At 39.0% G+C, this 14,989-nt stretch overlaps 1 protein-coding gene across 3 annotated transcripts in view; it reads right to left on the bottom strand.

Annotated features, from left to right (window-relative positions):
• The window catches only part of ptprsa (protein tyrosine phosphatase receptor type Sa), a 269,659-nt gene that overhangs the window by 186,085 nt on the left and 68,585 nt on the right, over positions 1-14,989 (bottom strand). Inside the window, exon 1 of one of the 3 annotated variants that reach the window (XM_053634472.1) lies at positions 8,393-9,623. The exons of the other annotated variants lie outside the window; for them this stretch is intronic. The gene's annotated coding sequence lies outside the window, so the exon portion shown is untranslated. Of the gene's footprint in view, positions 1-8,392; positions 9,624-14,989 lie in introns of those variants that run through there. 3 annotated transcript variants of the gene reach the window in all.

Genomic DNA, 14,989 nt, shown 5'->3' with positions numbered 1-14,989 from the left:
CCATGGTAACAGCCCCCAGTTAAGGTAAAAACATGCTTACTGCCATTTAAAAAAATCTATTTATTGGTTTATTACATGCAAATCAAGATACTATCCCCACACGTGAACATAACTAAACATTTAAACATGTTGGGTGATGTGAGAGCCTACAAACATGAGATTGTATTGAAATTAGTGTAGACCATTAATGTAGATGTATCATTGATATAGACTACCTTAAGATAATGAAACCATGTAGTATTGATTAGTACCTATTAAGAAATAACTACAATCTTGATCTGTGCATGATTAAAGACTTTTTCAGAGACATAAATAGCGATATCACAGAACTGATTTTGAGAAGAGGAAACTCACTGCATGAGCACGTTCTAAGGTCATAGAGTAGTAGCATGTAATCCACAAGATCTAGCAAGGGGCAAAATAACTCCCACTTCAAACGCTCTTAACCCAGTCATATGCACCTCAAGAACACAGCTAGTTTTTGACCTTAAACTCCTGGAGCAGCGCTGCCAAAACCAAGAACTGCCTCACACTATCTTCCACCTCCTACTCAATGCTTTAACATTCAGATATCCTTAACAGTAAAAAAGAAAAAAAAAAACATCCATCACTGCAATAGTCCTTTATCTGTCTCCTCTAGGTTTAGAGCTGCTTTTTGTTACTCATGCGCACACAACATGGGACTAGGATGATTTACATCAGCACTTCTTTGGCACGCAGATCCAGCTCTTTTGTTTAAAAAGGAGTGCGTGTCTGTGTGTTCCTTTTAACAGTCATACGTCTTCATATAAGCCGATGACAAAATGCTCAAATTTGAAAAGCACACATACACAACCCTGTACACACGTGCAGACATGGCCTTGGGCATTATGGGCCTCCGATTAATCAGACCATCTTTATCTTTATGCTAATGCTACGCTGATTATCTCAATCTCCCTGCTGTCTCCCCACACACAGCTAGTACCTCTTTTCCCTCTACCAGACCACCATTAGCATTCATTCATCGCTCCCATGCCAGATGGATAGCTTCTTTCCAAGTTCCTTTCAGCTCGTGTGGAGACCTCGCCCCACCAAAGGAGGCCATATGAACAGCCGCCTCACCCTCGCCACACCTCTCAGACCCTGTGTTCGTGTTTTATCGGCTCAGCCTGTGTCTCCTGAGCACATGACAAAGATCCTCCCGTGCAGTCGTCACTTCCACTTTTTGCTGACGTCCTCACTCTTCCGATCAAACTCACAGCAAAATTCTGTCTGGACTGGGCAGCACATAGGAGCTTCCACTTGTCTGAGCAGCTACCGAATAAGTTTATGATTTGTCCTCCCCTAGAGGGTGCAAACACAATCTTCTACATCAGAAACATTATCTGGAGAGGGTAAGGACTATAGATAAACATATTATAAATAGGACTATAGATAAACATATAAACATCTTCGCTTACCCACAAACGTGAATAATCATTTAGGTTTTTTTCTCTTAGTCTGTAATAAGGCCCTTAACTAGTTTTCTAGCTGGCCAAATTAAAATATGCAAGTACATTTAATTAGGTTTCAGGGCAACCACATGGGACTGGGCCTCAAATTGAAGCTTTCATTGTTTGGCCTCTGTTCTGGTCAACGGTACCATAATCTCGTCAGATGGCTTCTTAAAATGTATCTTTCTCACATAAGATCATCTCAAATGGGCCGATATGTCCCCTAGCTTTGAGGAAACGCAGCAGGAGCTGATCAGGAGAAGCAGTAAGGTGTCGTTAGGATTTGTAAGTGGGGATTTATTGAGGAGGAGAGGCCGGCTCATCCCCTACAAATCCCCACTTTCATAACAAAAGCCAAATGTGGCTTCATGCCTCACTTCACATCTCCCCTATTACCAAAGAGCAAAAAATAAGGGAAAAAAACTGCTGGAGGCAGATGAAAAACAAAACCTGCTCTTTCAGAGTAAATCAATAAATAAGGTGTGCCTGTCGCCCTCCATGCCGAAATCTCTGCCGCTGCAAATCTCATGGGTTGCCACGCTGCCGCTTTTTCCCGAGGCGCCATCACTTTTAAGCAAGATTATCCCCACTGACACTGAGAGTTCATTTGTTTATTCAGATGCGTTTTACTTTTTCCAATTACACTGAACTGCACTGGAGATTCTGCTGCACCTTTAAAGAAAAGGAAACGAGGAGAAAAAAAACGAGACCGTAGGCTGTGTTTAAGCGGGGTGGTGGTTGAGTCCGGACATGTTGCTGGCAGACAGAGCAGGCAGCAGTCAAGCTCTTTTTTTTTCTGTGGTTTATCACACACCCACCTGAGCATCAGACCATGAAGTGAACCAATACAGATGATGTTTTCTGTGTAATTTATCAAGAAAATCCCTTTAATAAGCTTTAAGGATATCTGCAATTTGCAAAACTGCTGCTTTGTGGAGGTTTCACAGTCGGTATATAGTTACATAATAAATGCTCTCTCCGTCTGAGTTGTGAGAAATCAGTGTCATTTGCTACAAAAGACACAGAGGCACAAAACTCACTCACATTCATATCTTTCCACACAACTGATTTAGAGTCACTGTTGCATCCTGATTCAGGTGTCAAAAATGTTTCACAGTTTTAGACTGAGCAATTTCAGCCGTCTTTTAATATTAGTACTTGTCACAGCATATGAAATCATTCCAATAAAATATAGTTATATTATTGTATTGTGAAAACCACTGATGCTTTAAAGTGTCACTCTAAATGCTAATTACCTGCACAGGTAAAGGACACATTCTAAAGGTACAAAGCATGTCCCCTTGATAGTACCACCCCAGCAACAAGCAAAACTACAGCTTGGTACCTGTATTTCTAGGAGAGAGAGGAACTATGATTTCCACTGAAATGCAGGTTGTTGTTTCCAAATCTAGGCCTACAATAATAAGAGATTTCCAGCAGAGCTTACTCACACGGTGACAATCATGCTAGTTAGAGGCTGCCGAGCTCACTGCTTCTCCAACCGAATCTTTTTGTCATTCCTAATTAAGAAAACACGGCTTTCATTAACAGGCAGATATTTGGTCTAATGTTTAACCTCATATAGATTTGATGGATGTTCAGCTGGCCTCCCTCCCCTCATGCATCCCCTAGGCTCCCAGAGGCCATGTTTTCATACTCGCATTACAAACAATTACACGCATCTCTCTGGTTCCCCATTGGTGCCGCAGTTCCAACACCCCCCACACCGTCAGCTGGGAAGCCACACCCACTCCAAACAGATGTCCTCAGATTTTAGAGAAACGACAACAAAAGCCCTTGGAAAAAAAATCCTCCCAGGCTACCCATCATGCCCCCACCCCCAAGGCCTCATACAAAAGCCAGAGGATTAGCCGCTTTTAGCACATGAAAAAGCCACCCCCCTCATCACCACCACTCCTTCAGATTCACGTTTGGCACCGATGGAGTGACTGTACCCTTCTTTCTCCTCTTCAATCACCCCAAACAAAGCCCTGTTGCCCCCAGGCTCGAATCCAAGCCAAGCGAATGCAACGACAGCTTTAGCAAGCTTAGTCCAGCTCAAACTGAGTCCCTATTAATGCTCTCGGCTTAAAACAACCCTGGTAAAGTGGGGATGACACAAAAAGTGGGACCGGCAAGCCATGAATGTTCTACGAAACACTATTACCATTATTATTTCTAAAATGACTGGGTGCCTTGATATTCTCATAGTTCGCCGATTGCTATCATTAATAATCTCTCTTAATGGTTACTTTATCTTGCAAAAGCAGGACTCAATTTTTCAGTCATTTACTCCTTAAATCTGACAACAGGCCATTCTGTAGGCCAACTGGTCATTAAGATCAACTCCCAAGTTCTGGGACTCTGATTGCACCTCCACATGGGATATAAACCATCCACTAACACCTAAATTGGAGAATAAATGGGCCAATCGCATATGGCCCCTATGACCTCCAGCTGTGAAGAATGGTCTTACTCCGAGAAGCTCCCGAGCTTCATAACTCAGGCTACAGTGGGTTTATGACAGGCCTGCATTGTCTAAACACTCCATCAGCTCAGGCGTGCCAGCTGGCCATCGTGTTTAAAACAATAAACGTAGGCCAAGTGCAAAAAAATCACATGTGCACAGAACAACCTGCTCCCTCGTCCCTGACGTGTTAATCAGGAGGCACCATGGAACGGCACGAGCGTATAAATGGTGTTTTGGGACAGAGGGGGACGGAGGGTGTGTGAAGGTCTGCTGGATCAAGATGCATTATCGAAACCATCAAGCATAGCTGTCTGAAATCCTCAGTGTCTGTTCAATCCGAGACCCTTTTGCTTTGTGGAGGTTAATGCTACGTCACAGCTTTATCAGCTGGCCTCAGGACTGGACTACATCAGCCAGTCACTCCACATCCACACGGAGGCGAACGGCCAAAGAGGAGGATGAAATTAAACTAGTGGGATCAATCCTTTCGTCTGCAACGACTCCTGTAGCTCTGCTCCTTATCTTTTCAGAGCCGCTAACCCACCGTTTTTTCTGTACAAGAGGCCAGCGAGTAAATACAATTTCTGTTCCCTTCTCAGAGATTACTTTTTCCTCTCTCCTGTTCAACAAGGCCTGCTTCAGGAGATAGCAGGTTTTTAGATCATCTGTCATTTGCAGATGTTAATACAGACACCATCGCTAGCAACAGTGTACTGACCATTTGCCTGCAGCAATAAAATTAAAGGTTAACAGACTCTGATCTAGAAAACAGCATTCTTTATTTCCTATTCTTAGAAAGCAATGTAATCATAAACAACTCTCAGAAACTCAGTCAGCATATTAAATGGATATTTTACGTGCTCTTAAACTGGTGATCCCACAAACTTGAGGATGAAACAATAGCTAGCAAATAGCCAGTTAAATAAATATATACCATAGTGCTGTTGAATTTTACTTCTCATTAACTTTAAGAGAGAAAAAAGAGAGGTTGATTAGGGAATGCTGATTGAAGTTTAGAGCTGATATAACATCATCCTAAAACAGGAACCCACTTGTTTTGGGGACATTCCACAATATTAAATGTACCTATAAGTGGATCAAAATATAATGTGCGTTGTAATAGTTGGAACATTAATGTAGTATAAGTGGAATAAAATACATCTGGACATGTTGTAATTGGGAAATAATGAACTTCGGGGTGGTAACAGTAACTCTGTTTCATCACAGCAGCCTGTTGTTAATTATTTTTCAATAGCAGCACACCTTGGAGTGTTTTATCCAAGTGTTATTATGAGAACCAATGACTGTGGTTACGTGGTAATTACGATACCACTTTTATTACAATACCATAGCTGTAGAATTGCCTGCAAAAAGAAGAATGATTGCATGGGTGCAGTGTCATCTTAAAGATGGTACAACTGACTGTCAGAACATGCGAGTTGTAGCACCTGAACTGCCCATTTGAATGCATTGAATACAATTTTTCAATGGATTGCAATACAAAGCCCCAGATTTCAGGTACCTGTATGATGAACAGGTATGATGGTATGGAGAGCATTTTAGAACAAGCTCTTGATAACTACACAAGACTGAACATTCATCCTTGGAGATGTAATGTGGTTACCCAACCCAAATGGACACGAGCAAATGGAAGCCGTAGATCCATTAGCTCGGCAGGCTGCAGGAGGAGGAGGAGGAGGGCCGATTTCAAAGACACAGCGCTTGTTCTTTTATTACCACCAGACAAATTGCACCCACCCAGCTCTGAAGAGCACCGATTTAGCACTCAGGACAAATTAAGAGGAATAAACACAATTAGCTGGCAGCGCAGATGCACTCGCATACATGCCTCTCTCCTTCTGCCTCTCCGCCTCTCTCACGCGTTTCCCCTTTCCTTCTCTCCGTGTGCTGGTGTTACAAAGCCCTCTGGTGCAGCTGCCATTAATGCTTTTGCCACTCAAGACAAACGCTGGTAATTGCAGATCTCTCACTGTTACACAAAGAACGCTCATTTCATCCATGAATGCAAGCGAGCTGGCACACGGCCTTCTTAGGATAACCACTCTGAAGGGTTTGAGTCTTTTCAGCCCCAGTAATTGTTTGTTTTGATCGTACAGCGTGTTTTCCTTCATTACTGCTTCCAAGCACTATGCCTGACCAAAGCTGCTCCTATTTGAATTAAGTGCATTGACTGCAGGCTGGAGGATATCCCGCTGGCTTCCTGACACAAAAACAGCTCTTCTTTTGATTAATGTAATTAGTTGATGTCCATCAGTGGATGGATCACAGCAGGTATCAGTCACCGGGATGAGTAGGTAGATCAGAGGCATGATGCAATCAAAGCATGTTGGATACAAACTTATCACAAGATCAACTTGGGCAAGGCTATGCCTGGCATATCAAAAAACTATTAAATTTTTATATCAGCACATGTCTATTACTGCTGAGTTAGTAGGAATATTTACATTGGCACATCCTAAAAGCTCTCAAAGCAGTTCTTTTGACCGTACACCCACTCGTGAAACAGTAGTAGCCAAAATGTAAATGCTGCTACAGCTAGCTAGATAAGCATGAATTTAAAAAATAAACTAATCAGTGTGAAAACTGGTTGTTTGTTTTACATGTTACATGCTAGGCTGTGTACGAACTTCGCTGTAAGATTAGCAAAGCAAGCTAACTGTACTAGCTATGCACATTCACCAGAGGCACCAACGATTTCTGCTGCTTCATTCTAAGCTTTATTTTTCTTCGTAATGTCTCCATACACGTTTAATGAGACGTTATATGTGGCAGTATAAGAGTTTCTTCCATTTTTGAATATGAATAGTCTATTGCTTGCTAGTGTGAGCGTAGGGTAAGACAGACTAAAAACACACTAGGCCAAAAAAATGAAGGGTAGAAGTGGGGAAAAAAGCATTCAAAACACAATAATTACCACGAAAACAAATTATACAACCAAATAAAAGACACCTACTAAGTGCTTTGTACGAATAAAAGGGGGTTTTTTTTCCCTCTGTCAGAAAGCAGAATTTCACACAGAAAATCAAAGTTTTGCATGAACCCCCCCAGTCTAATTAAAATTGATCACATTTGGAGCAAAATTCAGCAATGGTTTAGGTTTTTTTTTAATGTGGATAAAGAGGATTTCAGCTTTAATCCATCCAGTTCATACACCATCCTTCAGCTGGGGTCAGGGATCAGCTGTGATTAACTTTCCTCAGTTATCAGTTACAGGATAAACAGCATACTTCATTTCTAAACCATTTATATTGGTTTGGTGCAAACTACTGGGGTTAGTGTAATTAACAAGACTCATAATGACTCAGACAAATAAATGTACTAGGCTAGTAAAAGGTCCCAGACACATTTTTTTTAAATGTACGATGGCCAAAGATTACATAGTAAGCTACATTCGCCTTTTCTTTTGCTACCATATTTCTACCTGTATATGTACTAACAAATAGCGAATTAACATCCTTAATTCATATGTATAACCCATTCTTTAGGCTAAACAATAGGCAATAGGCTTTGGGTTTTATATATATATATATATATATATATATATATATATATATTTATATATGTGTGTGTGTGTGTGTGTATATAGCAGTTTCAAAAATACGTTCTGTGTACTAACATAGTATACAGTGCGGATTCACAGTGCTGCCGTACTGAAACTCTATGGGAAAATGCATACTCCTTAGTTTGGTAGTGTTCATGCTCGCAGGTAGCCATGGTAACCGGCGAGCGCGCGACCGTTGGCGACGTGCTATTTAAACCTACTATATAGTAAGCTAGTGTGCTACTTTTGGACGTTATACTTTTTACCGTTCTCTTTTTGAGTGAATTATATATATATATATATATATATATATATATATATATATATATATCGCGTAGCTAAGATAACACGCTGATGTTGTTAAAAGGGGGGATAACTTTCAACGAAAGCTCAGAAAACCTAAGTGTTACTATAAAGAACTAATAAGAAGGATAATGGGTTAAAAAACGAATATGAAGGGTGACTAACGGGTGACTTCTGAGCCAGAAAACATCAATTAATACAACATGATGCTGAAATATATATATATATATATATATATATATATATATATATATATATATATATATATATATAATCCGTTTCTACAATCCTAGGGGAGTTTATAAAAGACAGAGCTACATGCTAAATAATTACTATGTGAATTAGCATCACCGCAGGCTAATAAACTCGACGAGTTCGGCTTTCATTTGAAGCGATTCATTTCTGCTCCAAATTTAAATAAATAAATCGTTTGCTCTATTTTTTCATTAAGCCCGAAACATAATAAGCTCTTTTGAAAAAGATATGAATGAATACGCGAACGTATCCAGCAGCCTACACTTAGTCGGCTTTTTCAAACCAAAAGACAAAACACAGAATGATTAAAAAACACAACGCCGAACTCACCGAAGCGCACTTTATGTCCCAGTATAAATCTCCAAGTCAGTCTGGTTAAAAGAGAGGATGCGGGTAAACTATTCCCTTCGTGCTTAACGTGTTTAAGTTGCATCCATGAAAAAGAAAAGGAGTAAAAAAAAATCCACACGAAGCCCTCTAAAACTCCACACGAAGTCCTCTAAAACTTTACGTGGAAATGAGAAATCTCTGCTCCGTCTCGGTACCACATGCCTTTTAGTTCGGCACCATGGTCCGGTTTGAGTCTGGAGCTAAACGCTGAAATGCATGTGCAGCAGAAAGTTTACACGACTGATTTTCAAATTGTTTTCAGCTGTTGGTACTGTAGGTCCGCTGTGTGTCTACGTCCGAGCACTTTTCTTCAGGTTGTGAATCCCGGCTGGGGGTGGAGAGACAGAGAGAGACAGAGAGACAGAGAGAGAGAGAGAGAGGGTCGCGGTTTCCCCTTTTACTGAGTTAAAAAGCAGGAAAAAAAAGAGCCTCCGGGGCTTCGAGGGAAAACAACGACACCCAGCGGAACCAGTGCACGTTTACATCTACACTCTAAACCTAGTTTACATTTACTTACTGCAAGTCACCTGTCGGCGTTCCTACTACTGAATAGTGTTGGGTAAACTACTCAAAAAAGTAATCCACTACTGATTACTAACTACTTTAAAATTGTAATCTGATTACATTACTGATTACTGCATGTAAAAATGAATCAGATTACTAATTACTTTACTTTCACTTTACTTTCAAAACCTATGAAACCTACAAAAATACACTATAAAGTGAAACTCATAGTTCTTTCAGTAATTTTAGCGCTTGTCAATGTATGACATGATCAAAAGAAGTCGGATTTATCATAAAACTTGCCTCGGGTGTCACTGTTTATAGGACTACTAGACCGATATAATATAAAACTTTTCTAACTAGGCTAGTTTGGTGTGGCTAGGCTAGGGGAGGCACAGCTAAGCTATCATTATATGGGTTTAGCTGCTACAGTGCCATGCAAAGTACATTATCTTTCCTTTTGGTCTGCTCATATCATGTTCATGTAAACTGGAACCCATATATACATTTACACATCTTGTTTTCCTGCTCAGCATCAGAAGATGTAAAATCCATGTATTTTGCTGCAAACCCTGTCTGATTGCTCTCGCCTCTGTTCACTGAAGATATAAAGTTACTGATGTTCAGTTCTGTAGTGATAAACCGCTCCAAGTGGAGAATAATTCGGAGCTAAAGAGAAAATCTTCAGGGCAAAACGTGATTTATTTTTAAGATACATTTTACTTAATATTGTTTTCTTAACAATAAATTTGTAATGCAAGTAACGTAATTTTATTGACATCAGTAACTGTAATCAAAGTACATAACTTAAATGTAATGCGTTACATTACTGTGTTATCAGAAAACGTAATTAGATTACAGTAGCGCATTACTTTGTAACAAATTACACCCAACTCTGCTACTGGTTGCCATAGTAAGATTTATCAGTGGGTAGCGCAACTAGCATTCCACTATTGATGACAAACCAGTTTTCTTGCCACTAAAATTAAACATTCTGGAGGGTGAGTGTTTGTATATAAAATTCACCAGTGTATTTATGCATCTTATACCCTGGTCTGTCTGAATACTGATTGGCTGGAAGGTGTGCGTTCAAACCGTATAATGCACAGGAATTTCCAGTCAGTTTAATCACTGTTCTAAATTAATGCGCTGCCTATAAATAACTGTAACCATAGTAACATACCATTACAGTTGCATACAGTAGTTAAACTCAAAGCTTCATTATTAGTAGAGGTAGAGCACAGACACAGGTAATTCACATACGCACACAATCTCTCTGTCTCTCTCTCTGTCTCTATTAACTATTTATTATAATTTACTCAAATAAATGTAATCTTATCACACTACTTTATCTCTGTGTATGATTTACAGCAGGCAGAATTTTAGATCTAGCGACCCATACATAAAATAACACAAAAATTAACCGCTATTTTTATCTTTTCAGTCACATTTTGCATTGCAAACATCAATGCCAGCTTTAACTTGTCAGTGCTGGCAAGTGGCCATGATATAAGTGATATAACCCATGTGTGCAACAAAAGTTGAAACAAAGGTTATCTTCAAGTTGAGTTTACTCGTGTTTTTAAGGCAGCAGATGAACTTTCATTTCTAAGTTTAACCACCTGAAATGTTTTACAGTGTACCTTTACTTGCCACTGTGGGGGTTCATCTTTTGTATCGTGAGTGTGTATCTTTTACCTGAACGGTCTTACTCTAAAAGATAATTAATGGAATAAGAGTGGTCCTTAAGGTCCAATCATGTATAGAAATGATATCATGTAATATCAGGTAAAGATATGGTATACAAAATATGACCATACCACCACATTGACAAGGAAAGTTATAGTTTAGTACAGACATGGACAAACCATAGCCTGCCAGCAAGATCTGGCCCTCGAAGTATTTTCATCCGGCATCCCTGGCTCATATGGGTAATTTTTTGTAAACTCATTTCTTGTGTTAATTCAGTTATTTTATATATGTGTGATAGATGACATTGTAATGCTAGGCCTGCTCTGTCTACTGTGTTGAATTAAACGCAGTTTCCAAACATGTTCAGAGGATGCTTGTTTTATTCGGTTCCAATGATGTGTGTGAACAAACGTTTCTCTGATGAACTAAAGTAAATATTTCGTTATCGATCAGAGGTAAGTGACAAATCATTTGTTCATACTTTACTGTTCTTGCAAAAATACATAGGTGACCAGCTTCACTGTTCACATTAACCAAAAAAGGTGTAAATACATGTATATAATTAAAACTGTTTGCATTGTTATTCTGATTTATAAATCTTGTAATATTTGTTTTTTTTATTTACAATATTGTTGTTGCTACTATTATTTCTGTTATAATACTGCTGTTATTACCATATCACTGTCTCACAATCATTAAAAGCCACCATACATACCTTTTTTTATTTTTTTCTCCTTTAACTGAAGACAGTGGTCAGCTATCAGATGTCGTATTCAGCCTTACAATACCATACAGTTCTAAATTTTAAAATAAGTAAATTGTAATGCAATCTGTGGTTTGCCTGTGGTATCTATGTAATTCAATACAAATACATTTTCATATTTACTATCAGCATGTGTGGCCCATGGCTTACTTTACTGTGGCACCAAATGCTTGCCCACCTTTGGTTTAGTACGTTTTTCTGAGAGTGTAGCTGTAGCATAAATGACTACTGCATTACACTAGGGTTGTTACAGGTGTTACTAAATATCATGGTTTCACAGTATTATGGCATTAATTACATTTTTTTCAAAACACAGGAGCAGTGGTGAAGACTTAAGTAAAGTTTAGGGTGACAGGGAGGAGGTTGCAAAATTTTTTAGGAAACACTGCAAGACACAGAAGGGTTGAGATCCACTGGAATAAGCAACTTCATCAGGAAAGAAACAAAAAGGTAGACAGTAATAGAATGAAATGCAATTTAATCTGTATTTTGAAAAAGTCAACAGTAAGGCAACTGTCCTATCATACATTTCATATGTGAACAAAAAGCAATTGTACTGAACAAACCGAAACAAAAAAGTCCAGTCAGCCATTTTTTTGTGCCAAACAACAATGTATTGTTAAAGTAATACCGTCTTATTAACTTCAAGAAAATGTGAGTGTTTATAGCTGCTACAATATAAGTGAGAACTTCTTCTTTAGATAATTTGCAACATTAAATGCAACTATAATGCATAAAGAGCATGCTGTTATTAGCAGACAAATAACAATAATAATTAATTTATAAAAATTCTTACCACTTGATATTATCTCAGATGTCTCTTTTCATGGTGCCAAAGTGTCCCCTTAAGTCTTTTCATTGAGCATTTAAATAAAATCTTTAAATAAAACCATGCAGTATTTTTGTTGTTTGGAATGCCAAGAATGCGTATGGACTGCTTCTGTAAGCCTTTTAAAAACAGTGTTGTTATTGTGAACCTTTTTTTTTGTACACCTGTTGTTCACTTCTAGCTCATATCTACGCCCTGTTGAACGTACATTAGCGCTGCAGCTACTATATTAAATGCACTAAAAAGCCTGGGTGTAACAAAACTCTGTGTATGAACAAAACATTTACAGAACATGTTGGTTTTACACAAAAGAATGGCCGATTACACCAGCTGTGTTTGTTTTTTAACAAACATAGGATAACTAATACCATAAACATAATGTGTAACATAAAGAACGTTTTTTTTTTTAAATCTCTTTAGCGAACACAGACAATAGCACTGCATTGCATTGTGATAATGGTATGACCATGATAGGAGAGGAATGAAATATAGAGGAGAGCAAAGGCAGGTGATCAATATTCCTCCAAGCACTGAATCAAAGCAGCGGGTGGCAGAGGGCAGTCAGATCTTCAAAGCTGTGAATGTGCGATGCTTGTAGTTATACCCTTGAGATGTTTGTTGGGTCAAGAAGAAAAAAAATCAACACTGTGAAACATCAGTGACAATTTTTTTTTCCGAATTTGGGGACGGGTGACATCATTTGCTGTTTGTAGTGTCTGAAAACATCAGACGATAGAGACAGTACAGACTGTGGACATTAAAGACAGATTATTGGCTACCCTTCAAAATGCCAAGCCTCAGATTTGTGTATAGGGATTAAAATCCAATGAAACAGCTTCAATGTTGTGTGTCGTGATATTTAACATACAAGACAATGATATCTTGAACACTTCAAAATGTCATGTTGGTGCACTTAAATTGGAGATGCTTTCCAACATGGGAAGGCAAACATGTGGTTAGTAAGAGAATACTGTTGCCAGGCAACTGTGGATGCCAAGCAAATGAAATAAGAGTTAGCTAATGACTGAGGATAAAAGTTTAGCTAGCAAGTAGCTTTTACGCAAAAGGTACAGTGGCAGAGGAAATGAGACAAATATGTCAAGAATACCAACATTTCCCTCAGATGTGTCACTAAATTACTAAGAAAAACCACAGAACAAATAAAATTAGATTATAATTATGCTTCTCATTGCTGGCTAACTAAACATCAATGGGCTCCACCATATTAAGAAGCATCAACAATGCATCAAATGCAGTGTTGGTTAAGTTACTCAAAAAAGTAATCCACTACAGATTACTAATTACTATTTTAAAATTGGTGTAATTGAGACAACACCTATTTTGCATATTTGTGCTGTTTTGAGGGATTCTATTCAGGTGGGTGAATAATTTTGGAACTGGAGAAGTCATTATAATTTGCATTTTCAGTTGAATTTGGGGAAACCACTTGAAGCATTTGATGTGTTGAACTATTTCAATTGCTTTTGTTTCATTTGTTCATTGCAAACAGCTGAAAGTCTGTAAATTTTGACAATAAACCTGATTTGCAATGGAGGTTGAATAATTTTGATTGAAACTATAAATGCTTCACTGAAATGATGAGTTCAAATGATTTTCCAAAACTCACAGCCCCCAAAATGATATAATCTGCTTATGCATCAGGATAAATAGGAGGTTCAGGCTGCTGGACGTGCCATCATTACAGCAGAAGTCCTTGTTTAAAACCCCAGGTGATGCAGAGCAGCATAAAGGTAAAGGAGCTAATCAATACGATCGTCCTGTAAAAGTTCCACTGTGGTTTTCATGTTGATTTTCCCAATGCCTCTTATTCACACCTGCCTGCTTTAATCTGGCGTATAAATCTACAGCTTTCCTTGACAGCGCTGTCCCCAGGTGTTGAGCTGAGCTTAGCGTGGTAAATTTCAGAAGTGTGTGGGGAATGATAAAGCAGCACTTACTGCTCGACAAGGGCAATCCATAAGGGTATAATGAGCCTTGTATAGTGAGAGTCTTTATACACACAGTGCCTTTTTTGGGTGCCACAAATGTGTTTATGTGTGCAAATAAGGATTAAGATGCTCTAAAATGCAGCTAGAGGCACACAAACAGTGGCAGTTATTTCTATATTACATATACACTCACTGGACACTTTATTATTAACACCTGTACACCTGACCATTTATGGAATTATCCAATCAGACAGTCATGTGATGTTTGTGTTTTTCCAATCTTCCTCTGTCCTGTTCTTGATTATAAGGATTGGAACTTTATGTGGTTTTCTGCTGTTGTAGCCTGCTTCACGGTTTGACATGTTTTGCATTCTGAGATACTTTTCTGCTCATCATGACTGTAAAGAGTAGTTATTGGAGTTACTGCTCAAACCAAGAGAACCCATGTCACACCCCTCTTCATCTCCCTCCACTGGCTTCCTGTAGCTGCCCGCATCAAGTTCAAGGCCTTGATGCTCACCTACAAGACCTTGTCAGGAACAGCACCCTCCTACCTCAGCCCTCTCCTGAAGGCCTACGTTTTTTTGCTTGTATTTTTCTCATTTGTAAGTCGCTTTGGAAAAAAGCGTCTGCTAAGTGAATAAATGTAAATGTAAATGTAAACCATTCTGGCCATTATCCTCTGACCTCGGTCATCGACATGGAGTTTCCGCCCATAGAACTGCTGGTGACTGGATGTTTTTTTTTCCACACCAAACCCCAGAGACTGTGTGTGAAAATGCCAGGATATCAAAAACAGC

The sequence above is a fragment of the Ictalurus furcatus genome, chromosome 10 (assembly GCF_023375685.1).
Source record: "Ictalurus furcatus strain D&B chromosome 10, Billie_1.0, whole genome shotgun sequence".
NCBI classification, from domain to species: domain Eukaryota; kingdom Metazoa; phylum Chordata; class Actinopteri; order Siluriformes; family Ictaluridae; genus Ictalurus; species Ictalurus furcatus.
The sequence above is the reverse complement of the archived record's forward strand: the minus strand, read 5'-3'. Positions and strand labels throughout refer to the sequence as shown.